Source organism: Microcebus murinus, chromosome 17 (assembly GCF_040939455.1).
Source record: "Microcebus murinus isolate Inina chromosome 17, M.murinus_Inina_mat1.0, whole genome shotgun sequence".
Lineage (NCBI taxonomy): Eukaryota > Metazoa > Chordata > Mammalia > Primates > Cheirogaleidae > Microcebus > Microcebus murinus.
The window spans coordinates 5,910,947-5,931,644 of NC_134120.1; the positions used below are offsets into that span (position 1 = coordinate 5,910,947).

General features: G+C 33.1%; 1 non-coding gene across 1 annotated transcript; it reads left to right on the top strand.

Annotated features, from left to right (window-relative positions):
• The first annotated feature begins 1,146 nt into the window (after nucleotides 1–1,146).
• LOC142861803 (small nucleolar RNA U13) lies at nucleotides 1,147–1,250 on the top strand. The gene has a single exon (XR_012912950.1). It is a non-coding gene; the product is annotated as a small nucleolar RNA U13 (small nucleolar RNA).
• Nucleotides 1,251–20,698: the final 19,448 nt, after the last annotated feature.

Consider the following 20,698-nt stretch of genomic DNA (forward strand, 5'->3'; position numbering starts at 1 on the left):
AGAGCAAGTTACTCTGAACTAGAGTCCAAAATGTGAGTTTGATTTACATATTCAACTGAAGGAAAAGAAAATGTGAAGCTTACAACCTGAGAATATGGTTTATGTGGTGCCCAAAGAGAAGTGAAGTACTGCCAAGACTGAGTCTTCATCAGGCACCAGGGAATAACCTGTGAGCTTTGAGTAGCTGGGAAGCATGCAACCGGATGAGAGTCCCAATTGGAAGAATTGCATGTACACAAAATCCATAGGTAAATCCTCCATAGCAAGTGAAACATTTAGATAAAACAAAACAGGTAAAGTCTTCCCATAAAAAAAATTACATGGTAAAGGGTCTTGACTGTCCTTGGTAAAAGAAGATCCCATGGTCTTCGGCCATTGAGGCACACTCCACAGTAAGTGATGAAATGAGAAAGGGCCTACACTTCCAAATGTCACCACGCTCCATTGTCTTTATTCCCCCGCCCTAGATTACTTTTACTTTAGTCATTAAGTAGATTTTCACAATTAAATTAAGCTATAGTTCAATAAATTTTAAAATGAATATAGAAGAACACTAATGTGATTAGATTTAAATTAAAAGACTACATAAAAAGGGAATGAGGCAAAACAAGAATGAAAATATATTTTCTTTTAAATGGTATCCTTATCATTTAAACCATGTACCTTTAAAATTTATGGTATAGCCCCATATATACCATAAAATTTATGGTATAGCTCCATTAAAGTACACCCATATGGTGTACTACAGCATCAAGGGTAGGAAGAGAGTCTATCTTTCTTTCAAACAGCAACCCAGAATGAGTTTTCTGTTCAAAATATATTTTCCAGTCCTAGTGAAACAATGGAGGTAAGTCCAATGCTAAACTATGGTCCCCACCTCCAGGGTGCAGACCTGTAGGGTGGAGGACCAGACTGCAGAACTCTGCCTTTTCCCCTTTCCCAAACCTCTGTCCATGGAGAAATTGTCATCCATGAAACCAGTCCCTGGTGCTAAAAAGGTTGGGGACTGATAAACTCAATTCCCTACATAATATCATTTAACATTAATAATTTCTTTTTTCTCTCTCTCATTTTTTTGTTTTTATTTAAGTTAGTATGAAAACCATTCTTTATTTAACAATGTATTTTTTAATTTATTAAACTGAGATCATTTTATAGTTCATAAGCGTGATGACTGGGTTTACATGTACATGTATGAAATGTTTCTCTCTCAGACCTTGTTCGGATGTTGGCACATTGCCTGTCTGATGTGAAAAAAAAATGAAAGGGAAATCTTTTAGGTGTGCTTGTTTATGCAGTATTCTAAGTGTTGGGAATGTAATAATGAAAAACAAAACCAGCACCTTTTTCAAATCTCTTACAGTAAAGGTGAGAGAGATATAAAATATTAAACAAATACATACTATGTCAGATGAACTATCTGTGAAGAAAAATAACTTAAGGTAAGGGAATAGAGATGCCAGAGTTTTGGAATGTTTCTCTGACGTTATGACATTGGTTCATTATGATTCAATGCATCCCTAATACTACCTAACAGTTGTGAAGAATGTTTGCCTTGAGTTCAACATAATTTTAAGAATTCTTCACATCCAGCCCATTTAGACTTGATAGCAATGATATAAAGTCATTTTTTCTATCTTAAAATGAGGGGACTGAGTTACAGAGATATTTAATAGTTTATCCAAGTTCATTCAACTAATAAGTAACAGGGTGGAGAGTTGAACCCAAGCACCCTGAGACCAGATCAGGGTTTTTAATCACTACACCAGAAATCTATACTTTACATTTGCCTTAGGTCAAGGGTCCTCAACCGATGGTGAGCTGTATAATTTTTTCATTATATATTATAATGTAATAATAATAGAAATAAAGTGCACAATAAATGCACTTGAATCATCCCCAAAACATCTCCCCCTCCCTGGTCTGTGGAAAAACTGTCTTCCATGAAAACAGTCCCTGGTGCCAAAAAGGTTGGGTACAGCTGCCTTAGGTGATTCCAGTCCTGACAAAAGTTTGGGAAACAATATATTGCTTTATGCAAACCATTGCATTAAGTTATAATTGGGATAGGGAGAGGGTGTAAAATAACTAAGAAGTCAGCAATGCCCTTTCTCAAGAAATAGGCCAAGTTGAAAGTAGAAGATAAATAAATAAGATGTAGTCTAATTCCTACTGCATGCAGAAACACAATTTTCATACGTGTACTACAGTACCTAACATTGTAGGGAGGCAAGGAAAAAACCCCTTTGCCCTCCATTTGAAGGTTCATAGAAAGACCAACTCACAAAAGATAGATTAATGAGAGAAAAGGCATACAAAATTTATTAACATGCACATGGGGAGAACCACAGAGTGATTACCCACCCACCCCCAATGTGGTTCAGAAGCTTACAACCCTCTTGGCAGAAAAGAGGAGGCCTGGCTACCAAAGGTGGTCTTGAGAGGAAGTCGAAACCTCACAGATAGCAGCCCTCAGGGACAAAAGATGGTAAATGCCTCTTTTAACTCCTTAGGGTGTCAGACTCAGTTAATCTTTCCTAGAACCAAACAAGGGAAGGCTTGGCTACATCAAAGCAGATTCTCTACAAATACAAATTTCTCCCACAAAAGATAGCTTTTCAGGGCTACTTCTATTTGATAGCTCTCTGATGGCCATCTCAAAATATGTCAAAAGTATATTTTGGAGTAAAATATTTTGACATTCTTCAATATTTATTGCAAATAAGCATTATTGGGCCTTTCCCAGTAGACTGTTAGCTCATCAGAAGCACAGGTTTGATGTTTTTCTTTGTTTTCTTTAATCCTGAAACCTGGCACCTTACTTGACAAGGGAAGAGGGCAGTAAGTATTTTAATGAATGTATGGGACCACTCAGTGTGCTCTCCTCCTCCTCATTTTAGCAGTGATGAAAAGAAGCAACAATGCATGTACCAGAACTAGTTTGATAATGTGAGATACAATGTTGGTGTGGAGAAGTGCCATTCAATATGCTATAACATATCGAAAATTAAAGTATCTTTTACTTTTGCTTTTGTTGCCAAAACAGTGAGTCAAAATAAATTTTCAGTACTACAGGGTTACTGGGAAGGGAAAAAACCATCTTTTTATTAGATATTTTCAGAGAAGACTATGCCTCCTTGTCTATGATTAAAAAAAAAAATCACTTCTCCCCTTGAACTCCCAAATAACTGAGACTTTGGTGCTTTTTCTGTCCTCAGGCTTCTCAAAACCTATATCTACTAGAAATTGTATAAAAAGAGAAAGACAGAACTCTAATTTGTATCAATGTTAAGTACTTTGATATATTACCTCTGAATCACATTTCCTTTTTAAGGTAGAAAAGTCAGAGAAAAATCAAACAGGCACCTTAAATAAAGGGTTATTAAGAAAAAAATAAAATAAAAGGGAGTGATTTACAGTTGACCAAAACTGCTGCAGGGCTTTCCATTTATATTCCAGTGGTTCCTTAAAGGAACCTTTGTTAACAGATGACTGACACAGATTTGCATTTAATTTCCTTGGAGGCACAGAAAAATCCTAAACCATCAGTTATTTTAGAGAGTAGTGATTGATCAATTAATAATTGAATTCAAAATGACACCACATAATCTGAGTTCATGGAATACTTGATGAACACTCAAAATATTTTTCCAAGGGATTTTTAGATGTTATTGTAATTTATCCATATCCAAGAGTGCAGGAACTAAAGAGCTTTGGCCAGGATATATTTCAGTAAGCAATTGGCTGTATGTGTCAGATTTGGCAATCTCACTCTGTGTCCAGTTCTTAATGTGCTCTTGGCCAAAGAATGACCAGGCACACCAAAGTAAGGCAAGCACAAGATAAAATTTATTAAGGGGACCAAGAGAGAATTATAAAGCAAAAGCAAGGTATAGGTTTACAGAGCAAGATATATATGCTACAGATGACGACTGGACCCCTTGTTGTAGCACTAGAGACCTTGGTTATGGTCTGGATTTCATTTTATAATGTCTGGATAGGGACCTCCCCATGGTTCAGATGTCATCATGGAACCACATTGATGGACAGTTGGGAGTTATATGACCTGCGTCTTACTGTGCATGTGATCTCCCATGAAGCTCTCTGAAAGCTGGCTGTTCTAGGTCACTTTCCAGACTCCATTGTACCTATGCTAGTTGACCTTTCTAGCCTACAGAGGCCAGAGAGTCCTCCGCATTATTTTGCAGTTGGCAGGCTAAATTCTGATTGGCCAATTCATAGGGTGCTCCCTCCTCCCTCAGGTATGGAAGTTACCTGCCTTGTCCCCAGGAGGGGCGGGAGGTCCTTGTCTACCCAACATATGGATGTGACAGCTGGAACAACAAATAATCCTCTTTTGACCAAAAAAAAAAAAAAAAAATTGGTATGAGATAATTTCATATTAACAAGAGATTTGATTAGTTAACACAATAATCACTTCATAAAATCAATTCATAAAAAAACTGCTGGGGAATTTAGACTTGCAGTGGGTATATGAATTGTGGCATCTTTCACTCACATGTAGTGTATTTATCGACCTTGAATACTGATGACCCAAAATATGTAACTGAGGCAAAAATCTCAATCCATGGAGGTTTATTAAGCCAAAGTTGAGGATGCATCTGGGAAAGTCATGAACTATAGACAAACCTATAGCTACTTTTCCAAGGGGGAATTTGGACATTTCAGTATTTAAAGTCATACAGAAAGAGAAAAAAAAAACCCAAAAACTTGGGGGGGGGTGTAAGTAAGACAAAATGGTTATATTCTTGTGAAACCCAGGAAAATCTACATTTTACATAAGATATCCTGAATGTTAGAAGAGAAAAGGGAGTTAAGGGCTGCTACCTGTGAGGATTTTACATAAGATACCCTGAATGTTAGAAGAGAAAAAGGGAGTTAAGGGCTACTACCTGTGAGGTTTCATCTTCATAATAAAACCACCTTATCTTTTTGTGAGTTGGTCTTTCCACCAACCTTGTCATTTCCAGTCCTCAGATATTTTGAAAATGCCAGAGAGTTCTTGGAAAATGTATCTTAATTGTCACCTGTCACCTTTAATTTAGAATAGCTTTTCAGTGTTTTCTGCACACTATTTCTGTCTGTCTCACAACAAATCTTCCTTGATGTTCTAGTTCTGCCCCTAGATACTCTTTTTCCAAGCGTGCCTGGAAGCTGTCTCCTCCAATTCTCCAAAGCACAGCCAACATAAGGCTGAACTAATCAAGAAAATTTGAATGATGCTATGAAAATAATACAAGATCCATAAGGAGATTTAATTTAAAAAAAACAAAAACATTCTTTTGCTTTGGGATATAGATTGAAGGAACAAATGTATCATCTTGGCTTAAACAAGCAGAAGCTTGACAAAAATATAAAATGACTGTTTTCAGACATTATCCCACAACCTATTCAGGACTATGATTCCTGATAGAAGACAAATAAGTAAGATGAATTGCATGTTTTCCCCAGATTATCTTTTGGAGGTAGTGTCCAAAAATCAGACTAGGATTGGACACACAAACAGAGTCTCCCTGTAACTTTGAGTCGAGGAGACAAAAATATGACTTTTCACAAACATTTCATAGAATAAAAGGTATTAATTCTATAAAAAATATTCCACAAAACAGACTACAAGGAAAGAATTCTCAATTTTATAGGGGTACTCCTACTCTTATATTGAAACAAAACAAAAATCTTAAAGCAGAAACATACAAGTCTGTAAATTAACATTTTTCATGAACATAGACACAAAGATTTGTAATAAAATATTGATGAACAAAATATTGACAAACAAAACTCAGTAATATGTAAAAATAATACTATATCCTTGGAATGGAAGATAGGTTTGACATTCAAAGACCAACCAATATTATTCCTTATACATACAAATACAAGGAAGGAAATACACATAATCTTGTCAATTATATAAAAAAGCATTAGAAAAAATTTAAAATCCATTTATGATTGAAACTTTTAGCAAACAGAAGAAACAATCTGGTTAACATGATAAAATATAAGTACAAAAGTTCTACTACCAACATTATATTTGATAAAATAATAAATTTTACTCCTACAATTAGAAACAAAGCAATAATATTTACTTATAGCACATGTACCTTACATTGTACTAGCCAGTACAATGAGAAAAAAAATGCAAATTGTATAAGTGGAGGTTAAAAGAAAAAGTCTGTATTTATTGATTATACGATATCCTTTGTAGAAGGCATAAGAAATCTACTAGAAATAATAAATGTATTTAATGATGATGATGGCCTTAATGTTTCTCTCAGTTTGACTAAAGTTTAGATATGTATCTTTCCTGTCTATAAAGCAACTAAGATACACAGTAGGCCACTGTTGATCTTTCTTAGTTCCTTCAGGCTGCTATAACAAAATATCTTAGACTGGATAATTTGTAAACAGAGAATTCATCGCTCACAGTTCTGGAGGCTTGGAAGTCCAAGACCATGATGTGAGTAGAGTTGATGTCTGGTGAGGGCTTGTTCTTCACCTTCTGGCTTCATCCTCACATGACAGGAGGGCAAGAGAGTGAACAAGCACCCTCAGGACTCCTGTATGAGGGCACTATTCCTATTTGCACGGGTAAAGTCCACATCGCCTAATCACCTTTCAAAGGCCCCACCTCTCAATGCTACCACATGGGGGATTTCAACATATTAATTTTTGGATATACAAACATTCAGACTATAGGACAATCCCACAGGGAAGGAGCTCTAGGTAAACACCCTAATCTCACACCAAATCCAACCATAAGGCAGTGGGCAAGGGAGATTTTTAAAGCTGCCAATTTGTCATTTGTTTCAGGATAGTGTCTCAATGACAAACTTATGAGGGTTGAGAAAAGATTATATATTTTCTATCCTTCAATCTCTTAGACAAATTCTAACTGTAAAATGTTTGCAATGAAGATATCCTGTAATTTTAAAGAATAATATATTTATCATATACCAGAAAAGTAATTCTTTAATTTAAATTTTTGTCATTTCAAATTTTTCTATAACAATAGCTGTGTTTTAAAAATAATTTTATATTTAAGCTATGTAGCTAATAAAAATTTATGTCTTTTGATTATTATAAAGATATATGTATTTATAATTATTTATATTTATAGCCTCACATAATTTTTTTTAAACACAGTGAGTAGCTCACATATATTGTTTTCCTTTGGTCAGCATTCCCCTTTGGAAATATTTTAAAAGTTATACCCATGAATTATTAATGTATATGAAGAAATAGATAAGTTCTATTTGCAAAGATGTGCTATGCACAGAGTGGCTTATTAGCTCACAATCGATAAAGGAAACTTAAGTAAGTATCTGTAAAGTCTATAGATGGAGAATATTGACAGATATAGGGAATAAATGGTGAAGGAAAATCTTCTTGTGGAAATGGCATCTAAAGAAAAAGTTCTCAGATTCCTTATCAGATAATTTTGCAGGTAGCTTACTTATTGGTGTGGCTTGATTCCAAACCATAATAAAATAGAACAGGATGCACAAGTTTTAAAAACTCTCCTAGAGAGATAGAGAACATGTCGTTCCTTTATAGCAAAAGCTAAGGCACTTACATGAAATTCAGATCAACATTTAAGTCTATAAGTTAACTAATGAGATAAGTGAGAAGTGTTTCTTTTCACATATTCCTGACATTAAAATAATATACAATTAAAATAGGCTTCAACACTTGATCTTATTAATACGTGGAATCTAAAACTTTGAACTTATAGAAATAGAGAGCAGAATGGTAGTTACGAAAGGGTAGATGGGGGTAGAGTGTATGGGGATGGGGGAATGTTTATTAAAGGGTACAAAGTTTCAGTTAGATAGGAGGACTAAGTTATAGTGATCTATTGAACAACAAGGTGACTAAAGTTAATAATAATGTATATTTTTAAATTGCTAAAAGTGGATTTAAAATGTTCTTATCACAAAGAAATGATAAATATATGATGTAATGGATATATTAATTTCCCTTATTTGCTCATTCCACAATGTATATCATACATGTATGAAAATATCACATTGTACTCCATAAATACATACAATTATTATTAACCAATTCAAAAAATAAAATTTTAAAAACTAGCAAAAAATAAGAAGAAAGCAATTATTTCTTATTGATAATAGTTTAAAGAATTGTTAACCTCCCCAGGAAAACAAATGTCTTCCTACTCATTTCAGATTCATTTCTGGTTCAAGAATGTAGCATTTACATGGTACAAGATATAACCCAAACTTACTCAGCATAAGAATAATCAGGAAAATATCTTCTTTTCTCAAGAGGAAAAAAGAAACAAAATAAAATAAACATGAAAAAAAGAAACAGGCACAGAAGACAAAAATCCTCCCATATTTTCTACATTCAATTTGTGAAGATTTCAGTACATAGATTGGTTTGACAGTATTATTTCAAGTCCTAATATGTAATTTTGGTAACATTTCTTATCTAACCATTTTTCTTTGTCATATTATTTATATTCAGGAATACAATATGCAATAATTTGGTGGAATTAATGATTTTCATAAGTATTATTTTTATTTTTTACTTATTACTTATAATTTGCCTATTTGTAGAAAATATTACATATACAACTAAGTTAGCTAGAAAAATGTCTTTGTTTTTCTTTGCACCATTGATTTATGTATCATGAATAGCTAGACTCCTTTAAGTTAAAGTTACTATTTATTCAGATAACAAGCAAAATTTTAAGAACATTAGTGATTTCTACCTACACTCCCCCAAAAGAATAATTCCACCCCTGTCCTGCTATATTTCTTGTTAAATGTTACACAATAGGAAAATATATTTATTTCACACATTTTCTATTTTTACACGTCTAAAAATTATTGCTTGGTTATAAATGCAAAACTTCTCCCACAGTTCTTGTTGATGACTCATAGAGAAACAGTTTGACACCACTATGTTCCAAAATGATTTTCATGAATGTCTTGAGATTTGTTTTGAATAGTACCTGTAACCTCCTGAAATTTTGAACTCTCATCCTTACATTTAATATATAATAAATACATAAAATAGCAAGCATAACAGCTGTAGACATAAAATGTCTTCCATAGCATCAGAAGTAACACTTTTTAAAATTAACTAAAAAAATTACTTGATTACATTTGAAAACTCTGTCACTGGGCTAGAGTGCCATGGCATCAGCGTAGACCAGAGCAACCTCAAACTCCTAGGATCAAGCAATCCTCCTGCCTCAGCCTCCCGAGTAGCTGGGACTATGGACGCACACTGCCACGTCTGGCTAAATTTTCTATTTTTAGTAGAGACAGGGTCTCCCTCTTTTTCAGGTTGGTCTCAAACTCCTGACCTCAAGCAATACTCCCACCTGGGCCTCCCAAAGTGCTAGGATTACAGGTATGAACCACCTTGCCTGGCCTAAATATTCTTTGTTATCCCTTTTTTCTTATCTATATTGTAGTCATAATAATTTTGATTATAAAATACATTAATTTGGGAGAAGTGTGAAATGAGGATGTGCTAATTATTTGTTTGAAAAACTTTTAACTCACTGTCAATAAAGTTGTTTTAAAAGTAAATTTTTCTACCCACAAATATAGGTAATGCCTTCATTATAATATTCTTTAGGAAGGTTGAGTCAGCACCAGTATTTCAGACTATTACTAGAACACCAGGAAGCATCTGTCTTTGAGCAACAAGATAGAATGATTTATTTCAAAAAATGTGTAGATAGAGAACATTATTTTTCTAGCCAAAAAAAAATGGACTCCCAGAGCCTGAACTTTGATGGAGTCAAAAAGTGAAAATTCTGTATTCAATAACACAGGCTTCTGTAAGCTGACAGATGAATTTAGAAATCTTACATCTTCCTTCACTTTTGCAAAAATCTTTTGAAGTTCAATCTTGTGAAAAGTACTTTGCAAGCACAGTCAAGGGAACTATTACTTGATGGTCATGATCATGATCCTCTTCATCAATAATTATGGAAGACTTATAGCCCAACAGCTTCCTGAGCACTTTATATTAAAGAATTTATTTAATCATTCCAATAAATTTATTAGGGGTTAGTATGTTAATATTTTAATGCTATTGATGTGAAGACATATATAGAGAAGTTAATTTCTCAAAGTCAATTGTCTAGAAAGTAGCAAGTCCTGAAATCTGAACTCATAGACGCAGAGAGTAGAATGGTGGTTACAGGGGCTGAAGAGGAAGAAAAATGGGGAGATGTTGATGAAAGGGTACAAACCTACAGTTGTAAGATGAGTAAGTTCTGGGATCTAATGTACAGAATGTGACTATAGTTAACAATACTGTATTGTTTACTTGAAATTTGCTAAGAGAGTAGATCTTAAGTGTCATCACCACAGGCACATGCACAAAATGGCAAGCATGTGTGGTGGATGTATTAAATTAATTTGAACGTAGTGATCATTTTAAAGTGTATATGTATATAAAATTATCATGATATACATTTTGAATATATGCTTTTTCTGTAAATTGTACCTCAGTAAAGCTGAATAAATGAAAATATATGCTGTTATGTTGAAATCTCCCCCACCCCACCAAAAATATATTGAAATCCTAATCCTGGAACTTGAGAATGTGATCTTATTTGGAAATAGGGTTGTTACAGATATACTAGTTAATGTGAGGTCACAGTGGACCACAGTGGGCCCTCAGTATAATGGGACTGCTGTATTAAAAAGAAGAGATGAGACATAGAGAAGACATAGAGGGAGAACATCCCATGATGACGAAGGCAGGATGTGAAGTAATATGTCTATAAGCCAAGAAGTGCCAAGGATTGCCAGCAACACAGGAAACTAAGAGAAAGGCTTGGGGTGGATTCTCCCCTACAGGCTTCAGAGAGAGCACATTCCAGCTGACAAATTGATGTCCCACTTTTTAGCCTACAGAACTGTGAAAGAATCAATTTCTGTTGTTTTAAGCTAACCAGTTTGTAGTCCTTTGTTACATCGGCCCCACAAAATCAATATAGTGTCTATGAACAACTTATTAGAATTAAAACTAATAATAGTTAGTAATAATAATACAAAATAAAGCTTGAATAACAGATACATTCTCTAATATCATCCTTTAACAAATAATTATAATAATGCATATGTCTTAGTTTGTTTGCACTGTTATAACAAAATGCCTGAGACCAGGTAGTTTATAAATAATAGAAAATAATTTCTCACAGTTATGGAGGCTGCATGGTCCAAGCTCAAGGTGCTGGCAAGTTTGATGTCTGGTGTGAATTGCTCTCTGCTTCCAAGATGCTGCCTGTTGTTGCATCCTCCATAGGAGACAAAGGTTGCACCCTCACCTGGTAGAAGATCAAAAGACAGAAAACCACTTCCCTAAGTTTTTTTTTTTTTAATTTATTTATTAGGGTCTTAATTTCATCTGTGTGGGCTCTGCCCTTATGATTTAATCACCTCCTAAAAACACCACCTCTTACTACACTAGTGGTTGTTTCAACCCATAATTTTTGGAAGACACATTCGGACTCTAACATTCCACCTCAGCCCCCCAAATTCATGTTCTTCTCACATGTGTAATGTATTTATTCCATCCTCATTGTCCAAAAGTCTTAAATCATTCCAACATCAACTCAAAATTCTACAGTACAGTCTCATCTAAATCAGATATGGGTGAAACTCAACCTAAGATTTATCCTGAAACCCACTGTTCTTCCCCTGTGAGCTTGTGAAGTCAGCCAAGTTATGTGCCACCAAAATGCAGTGGGGACACTGGTATAGGACATTCCAAAAGGGAGAAATAGGCAAGAAGGAAGAGATAACAGGTGCCAAGTAAGTTCAAAACCCAACAAAGCACACGTTAAATCTTGAGGCTTAAGAATACTTTTCTTTGACTTCATGTCCTACATTCTGGACACACAGGGGTGAGGTTGAGTCACTAAGGCTCCAACAGCTTGTGGCCAAGAAGCACCACATTAAAATGCAGGGAGCAGAGACTTGAGGTGGTCCTGGTCCCACAGGACCAGGTCCTAGGTGAGGCCCTAGGTCCCACAGACACCCTTGAAAGGGTCCCTCCCTTGAAAGTGTTCTGCTTTCCTGGCCCTAGCAATCTGGGCATTCTACCATTGTTCTGAGAATAGAATCGGCTTCTTTATCAACATATAAATCTCCTTATCAAACTTAAATTAAACTACCTTAGACACTCCTTTGATATTCTCTCCCAGACACACTTTTTTGTTCCTAACAGGGCCAGGCTGAGAGATGTTCAAATCTTCAAGTTCTACTTCTTTTTTTTAATTATAAATTATGTCTTTAATTTGTTTCTCTTCTTGCATTTTACTATAAGCAGTCAAGACAAACCATGTAACTCCCTAAACATTTTTCTTGGAGATTTCTTCCACCAAATATCCTAGTTTATCACTCCTAAATTCTGCATTTCATGAAACACAGACAGTCCCAAACTTATGATGATTCTACTTAATGATTTTCAACTGTATGGTGCAAAAGCAATACACACTGAATAAAAACTATACTTTGAGTCCCCATAACACCAGTTTGTTTTTCACTTTTAGTACAGTATTCAATAAATTGCATAAGATATTCAACATGTTACTATAAAACAGGATTTATGTTGAATGATTTTGCCCAACTGTAGGATAATATAAATATACTGAGCACATTTAAGGTAGGCTAGGCTAAGGTACGGTGTTTGGTAAGTTAGGTATATGAAATGAATTTTTAACTTAACAATATTTTTAACTTATGGGTTTTTTGAGATGTAATCACATTATAAGTCAAGGAGCATCTACATTAGGACATGGACACAATTCAGCCAAGTTCTGTCACACGTTGTAACAAGGATATCATTCTTCTAGTTTCCAATGAGATATTTTTCTTTTCACTCTAAGGCCTTATCAGAATTACCTTTACTGCCTGTATTTCTACCAGCATTCTGATCACAATCACTTAGATAATCTCTAAGAAGTATGAGGGTGTCTCTATAGCTCTCCTCTTCTTCTGAGCCCTCACTAGAATTGCCCTTAATGCTTCACCAATGATAGTCTAGGCTTTTTCTAGCACGCACTTCAAAACTGTTTCAGTCTCTACCCATTACCCGGTTCCAATGCTGCTTCCTCATATTTATATATTTATTATAGCAACATCTCATTTCTTGGCACCAATTTTGTGTCTTAGTCAATTTGTGCCGTTACAACAAAACACCTGCAACTGGGTAGTTTATAAATAGAAATCTGCTTTCCACTGGAAGTGCAGGATCAAGGTGCTGGCAGACTCAGTCTGGTGAGGGCTGCTCTCTGCTCCCAGATGGCACCTTGTTGCTACATCCTCTATAGAAGACGAATGCTGTGTCCTCACATGGTAAGAGACCAGAAGACAGCAAATCCACTCCCTTAAGGTCTTTTATATACTATCACACTGACCATTAGGTTTCAACACATGAATCTGTAAAGACATATTCAGACCATAACAGCATAAAATTTGAATAAATTTTAAAAATTCCTTCAATATCTAAAGATTAACTTTGGTCCCAAGGAATAACCATGTAAGTTCTAAAACTGAATAATTAGAGTCCAGATATCCAAATAATACCCAGTGTTCTTAATATTTAATCTATGTAATATATTATAACAAAGTTTGTGTGTGTATATTACATTAGAACAATAAAGAATTCCTAATGAAATTGTTATTTAAGCATCATCTCCTTACTAATTTTATAGTGCATCGTTTAAATTATGAAGTAATTTTTTTTGCTCCAAAGCCTGACTGCTATGCTATTCTAAAAAGTTTCGTTTTCTCAGATTACAGGGTTTAATAAAAGTTAATGTGCAAAGTAAATAAACTAATTGACTTATTATTTTGGATTACTTAGAAAAAATTAAAAAGTAACAGATTATTTAACAATAGAAATAATTTGAATCAACAGCTTCTATTTATAGTAAACAGAGGAAAGGAATTGCACAGCTGTATGCAAATGCAATGAAAAATAAAGACTTCTCATTTGAAAAGACTGTTGAGTCAGTCAAAAAGTAAGGGTAAATATTATGCCAGGCCAAGGCTGCACACACATTTACTGTCACATTTATAGATAAAAACAAATGCTAATATGATAAAAAGACTTGACATAAATATAAAACACATTATACATTATTTTGTGATTATTATGGTAGGCACTATGAATTATTGTTCTGTTCCAAAGTTTATTTTGCAGCATTTCAACTCTTACTAATTTCCTATCTTTCAGGAATACTGTAATGTACCAGTTAAGCCAGTCTTGTCTCTATTAAGATAACTTTAATGCTAATGGAAGTATTAGAGTTAAAAATAGACATGGGTTGCTTGCATGTGATTATGATCCTTCACTTCCAGGGGTAGGGAACCTGTGGCCTTGGGGCCACATGTGGCCTTCTGGATCCTTGAGTGCATCCTTTGATTGAATTCAAGTTTTACAGAACAAATCCTTTTAATAAAGAGATTTTAAAAAAGAGATTTGTTCTGTGAAGTCTGGAGGGCCACAAGTGGCCCTGAGGCCACAGGTTCCTTAATCTATTGAATCCAATGGCTTAGAAGCTCTTTAAAAAGGTGATCACTTTTCTATAGCTTTTGACTTAGAAGAGAACAATAGATAATGTAAATAATGTGCAACATGCTTTAAAAATAGAAATTGCTTATCCCATAAGAAATAAAATTGTTCTCATCTCATTAATTTAGCAAACTGTAAATAAGTCATTAAACATTCCTATTTTAAAAATATATATTTATATCATGAGCAATTCAATTTGCTTCAAATAAATACAAGTCAGTTTAATCAAGTAAGCATTTACTAAGCAAGTAATCCATATCCATCTATTTACTGTTAAAATAGAAATTATTCATGGTCCTCTCAATTATCCTGTTTTATGTTGAGGATAAATTATACATATTAAAAATAACATGGTGATAATATGAAGCAATATATGTGATAGATTCTATCTATGAAAATTATAAGTCTATAGTGAAGGAAAAATTGCTTTATAGACATTGAACCAAGAAACATCTTTGTAGAAATTTGAATTTTGAACTATAACTTTAAGAGACTGTACAGTTTGAATTAAGTATCTGCAACATAGAGACAGATTATAATATATAATTTTTTAAGCAGCTTAACATTCTAACTATCAATATGCCTATCTCTCATTTATCTATATGCAATATAGTCATTTAAATGTGAATATATGGGGGTATTACTTAGTAAAACCAGGTTTTAATTTTCTGATTAAAACTATTATAGAAAAATAAGTAGATTACAGATAGAACTCTGTTAAAAGGAAAAAAGTTATTTGACTACTTAAATTTACTTGTTTATCTGAGCTATTAAAAACAAAAACAAAGGAAAAGAAAACACAGCAAAACAAAACAAAAATGATTTGCAAGTCAGGCAGCTCCCAGAACCAAAACAAGTCCAGAGAACCCCAGCTAACAACACAATCTGACGGCATTTATGGAAAATAGAAGTGAGGTATAGAGACAACTTAATTGGTGACAGCCAATTTGTTAATTGCTTATAGAGCTTCTTGCAAATAACTAAAGCTCAGATATGTGACTAAAACTGGGACAGTCCAAATCAATGGCCTCCTGCAAACTTTATTTAACAGACAGAAAGATAGATGGATGATAGATAAATAAATAGATATAGATAGAACCAATTTCTTCACTCTAAAGTCAGAGCACTATGCATAGTATAAAAGCAGTGCTAATATATTATTAAATAATCTGGAAATCCAGAAACTGTTCTGAAGAGTTGTTGCAAAAATAATATGTAGAAAGTACAATGTAGACCAAATGAGTCTAAATATGATTTGTACAAACCTTCTCTACAAGGTAAGAAGATTTCTATTCCTTGTAATTTGGTTATTTGCAGACCTTGTCTAACCCTTTCCCTGAAAACAATAAACCATGCTTGCTAAAACACTTTAAGTCATCTTGAATGTGTTCATAGTCTGACAAATAAATAAAGGATACTTTTCCAAAAACAAAGTGACAAAAGTCAAGCATCAAAACATGCTTTTCCTACTGGATATTTACAACATAGTGGAATTTTGAGCACTGGTTTTTACCTTCTGAAGGGTTCTCAAGAGAAAAGACAAAGTCTAGACTCATCCTAAATGAGAGGCTTAACAGGAAAGTCCTCTATATGGAAGACCTCAGTGTAATGGTGGACCGGAAGTAAACACACCCACCAAGAGATTGCTAAGAAAAACGACTTAGCAAAATCAATTATCTTAGCATAATGATGAGAGGTAGGATAATAATAATAATATCAATAAGACCAGCAACAACATAAAGGATAATATTAAGTGTTATTGTGAAAATTGTAACCAAAGTCTATCCAAGTCTCTTAGGTGTTTGATGTATGACATTCTATGAAGTAAACTTTAAAAACAGATCAGGAATTTAATTTAAAATAATTCTGACTTCATAGAGATCCCAAGCCCCTGAGAAAAATCAATTACAGATTCTTTCTAGAGAAATCCATTTTAATTAAATAATATACTTCCAAGAAAGTAAGAAACTCATGGTTGAAAAGTTGACAAGATATATAAAAAGAGAAGCCACCATATGTAAGTTCTAGGAGAAACAACAGAAAACAGAATCACACTTATAAAGCTTTCGTAGATTACAATTATTACGAGAGGATATTTTTCTAAAATAAGTTTATAAGAACTCTATTTAATTGACCTAATAAAATAATAAATTAAATGCTTATGAAAATTATTCTCTCAAAAAAACAAACTTAACCTAAATGTTTTACAAATTTGTGTGACTTTAGTAATATTTGGTAAGTAAAAATAATAGTGGTTTAATTAAAACAGACATGTTTATCTACATTAAATTGAGGCATGCAACCTTTATCTCTGTTAAGTACTTAAGATCATAAAAGTAAGAGAAGATAAAAGTTTATAAGTAAACTTTTTTATATTAAGTTTTAAAATAAGTTTATTTTAAAAAGTTTCCAAATCTTTGCTAACTACACCTTTAGATTTTCACTAAATTAAAATAAGTGATGGATATTGATGAACATCTAGACCATTTCCAAGTAAAATATAATGCTAAAACATTAATTATATTTAGTAATATAAGTTCAAACTTATATACATTTGGATTTTTTTTCAGAAAAAAAGGATATTTAATTTGTTAGTAAATGTACCTGTTCTACATTTAAAAAAGTGTTCTATAAAAAAGCCTATCTTTCTAAATATTAATGTATTACCAAATGTTTTGGTATATAACAATTAAAATTCATTATTTCCTAGATGTTTTTACTGGAAATTAGAATCACTAAGAGTTAAATTATAATTAACTTAAGAGGATTACTAAAAGCTAAATTATAATTAATATATGTAATTAAAACTACTAGAAATAAGGTAAACAATTCTGTATGCAAAGTGTACAAAAATTACACTGCATTTTAGTTAGAAAGTTTATAAGAAATATATAACAATGTATTTTACCTGTTGAAGAAATAATTTTGGCTTGTTTAGAGACTATCAAAAGGTTGTATCAAAATAAATGAATGGAGGAAGAAATTATGTAGGTAAAATTCAATGAATAAGAAAGTTGTAAAAGAGTTGTGAAAAGTAAGATTTATAAAAAAAATTTTATGTATGGTCAAACTGAACAAAATTAAATTTATTATAAGGATTTTAAAAATGAACCTTAAAAAAAAATGAACCTTAATATCACTAATACAAAACTAAAATATGGTTTTATCTTTTAAATAAGATCTTTGGATAACATTCATAAGAAATAGTAAAAGATTTTTGTTCATCTTTCAGTAAGCTGTATAAAAGAAAAAAAAGAGGGAAGAGAGAGAAAAACAGATTATACGTGTTGTCTTTATTATATCTTTTGATTATTTGGAAAACTAAGTCTCTTCTGCACCAGAATAAAGGCTTTTGCTTTTTGAAATCTTTTTATTATACCTTTAGAGAAATAATGATTATTATTCTACAGTGACCTATGATACTATTTTGATCAAGTGTTTTAAACCTTTTACATATTTTAACAGCCTTTCCAAAATTAAAGTTAAAATTCTACATTAAGTCTTTTTGACCTCAAACTAACTTTAAGATGTTCCAGAAGGCCCCTGAAACATCCAAAGGAGAGATAATTATAAGGATTATTTGCTATGTTAAATTATATGGGAAGTATTACCAAATAAGAGAGAATATTTAATCTTCTTTACAGTATTTTGCATATTTGTATATGTTTGTACATTTGACTATATTAAGTTTTGTTCTTCAAAATATATTTCTTTTCCTGAAAGCTCTTTGCATTTCCCAAAGTGATATGTCATCAAAGAGGTTCATGTAGAGGATGAAAAAAACTATGAGAAATACAGGTTTCTGATGACTTTCAGACCATATCATGGGACTGGATAAAAATTCTACAATTCTAAAGTAAAAAAAAAAAAAAAAAAAATATATATATATATATATATATATATATATGTAATTCCTAACCTAACATCATGCAAAGCAAGAATTACTTAAATGAGACTGAACTGATGTGCTGAAATGATATTTTATTATGTTTCAAAAAAAAATTGCTTACTTTTTTCCCAGAGTTAAGAAAACATTTTTTCTCTTAATCTATACCTTTACAGAAATTTAGTAAAGTATACTCTTACAAGCAAGATTGAAACATTTACCTTTCTCTCTATCTGATTCCTCCAAAATTGAAAAAAACATTCATGAATATTCTTATTTTATGGCAATATAGTTGTTTGCATAAGTTCCATAACAATCTGCTTTCTTTTGAAACAGGACCACAGTTGGAGATATTGGTTATTTTCCCAATGCTTTAACAAAAACGTTGTATTTTTCTCATATGACCAGACATCTATGAGAGATTGAGGTTGACTTTTATGAAGCCAACAAAAAGCCCTGTGGAAAACCTGGTCTGATACATTAAATACAGATGGGTAAAAAAATGCTATTTTCTTGCAGACCCAGAGTCCTCAGGATATTTTGGGGACATCAAGAATCAAAAAATATACCCAATTAATATAGGTATTATAGATACAGTCTGAGGAAGAATCAAATTCTCAGCTTGGCTACTTAGCCTGGAGAGGCTTTTTATTTCTATTTTTCTTAAATTATATTTCAGATATATGGTATGCAGCCAATTCAGAGGTTTATTTATTTATTTGACAGTCTATGGCCAGAATGGAGAGGTTTTTTAAAAGTCTAATCTGAGATTCCTTACGAAAAACTTCTGACCAATCCAACTTTAAAAAAGAGCCTATATGACCAGTTGCTATTCTTGTTAAACTTATGTAAATAATAAATCAAAAGACTAAACTTATTTTGCAAACATATTAGTCTTACCATGAATATTTTAGGTAGAAATGGTGGTAAAAGTTGAGAAAAATAATAACTGTGTTCAGAAGGAAACTATAGTGCACCTATAGTCCTATCCATTGTTTTTGAGTTTTTTATTATCTGGACTGAATCCTAAATTTTTCATTTTCTCCAATATCTGGCTACAAATCTTCAGACTAATGTTTCCAATTTTTCTGTCACCCCTCTGATTTAAAATCACTAAAAATGAGAACTAAGCTTTTCTTAAAGCACTGTGAACAGAAACTAGACAAGTTGATACAAACTTTGGGTGAAATCACTACAGCAACTTGTAAATAATCAGCCTTTGGGCCTCTAGATGTATGAACTAAGAAAGTTTACTGGCACACCTGAATTTAACTGCAATCCAGGAAAATCTGTGAGATTGCCAATGCCTGTCCATTCTAGCTGAAAATGTTTTCGGCCCAAATCTAGGATTTTTCTCAGCTGACTGCCCTGACTTTAGAAAAAATAGTTTATAAACCAGTGACCAAAAATAAAACACCTGTTTTTCTTTCTGTTTCCATAGAAATGCCCCTCATTAAAGATCTGTTTGACCACATCATATATACAGGCCTACTTTTGAGAGCCCATCTGCAACATAATCTCCTGAAATTAGGTAATAACTGCCTAACTAAACCAATCTATTCTCAGAGCTAAGAGACGTACTTGAGAAGACACGGGACAGTGTACTCAAATTTGTTTCTTTCTGTTTATTCGAATCTATGCTTTTATTTTCCTCCCTTTTGCCAAACTCTTATCTCACAAACTCTAACCCAAATCTCTCCAAAGCTACCAACCTGGGCTTTAATATATGAAAATTTTTAAAATTAAAGTTTTAATGAGGGACTGATGGAAACTAGAATATTATACTCCAAATGATACTTCTTTGACATATTTTGATATGACTATTCATGGGCCTGCAAACCACTGGGATAGCTTTGAAAAGCTGTGCTTTGTGGGGAAGATTTGCATTTGTGGAGAAAATCTATATTAGTGAGGTAAACAGTGATGCAAAGGGCTTTATCTGAGGCCTTTCTTATTCAGATCTTGGAAAGATTAATTCACAGGAAAATGTAACCAAAGTCTGATATTTTTAAAGAGACACCTTTACCACAGGCTACCTTCTATTCTTTCTGAGAGCTGCTTCCTGTGAAGTTTCATCTGCATAACAAGACAGACTTTGCCAGACATGCTGTCCTCTCCTCATTCTCCCATAGCCTACCTTGCAATGCTTCAAACCCCTATTCTCTCTGTAACCTCAGGATGATATAGAAACCTGTTATCTTTGAGTCTCATACAGTGTCTGTG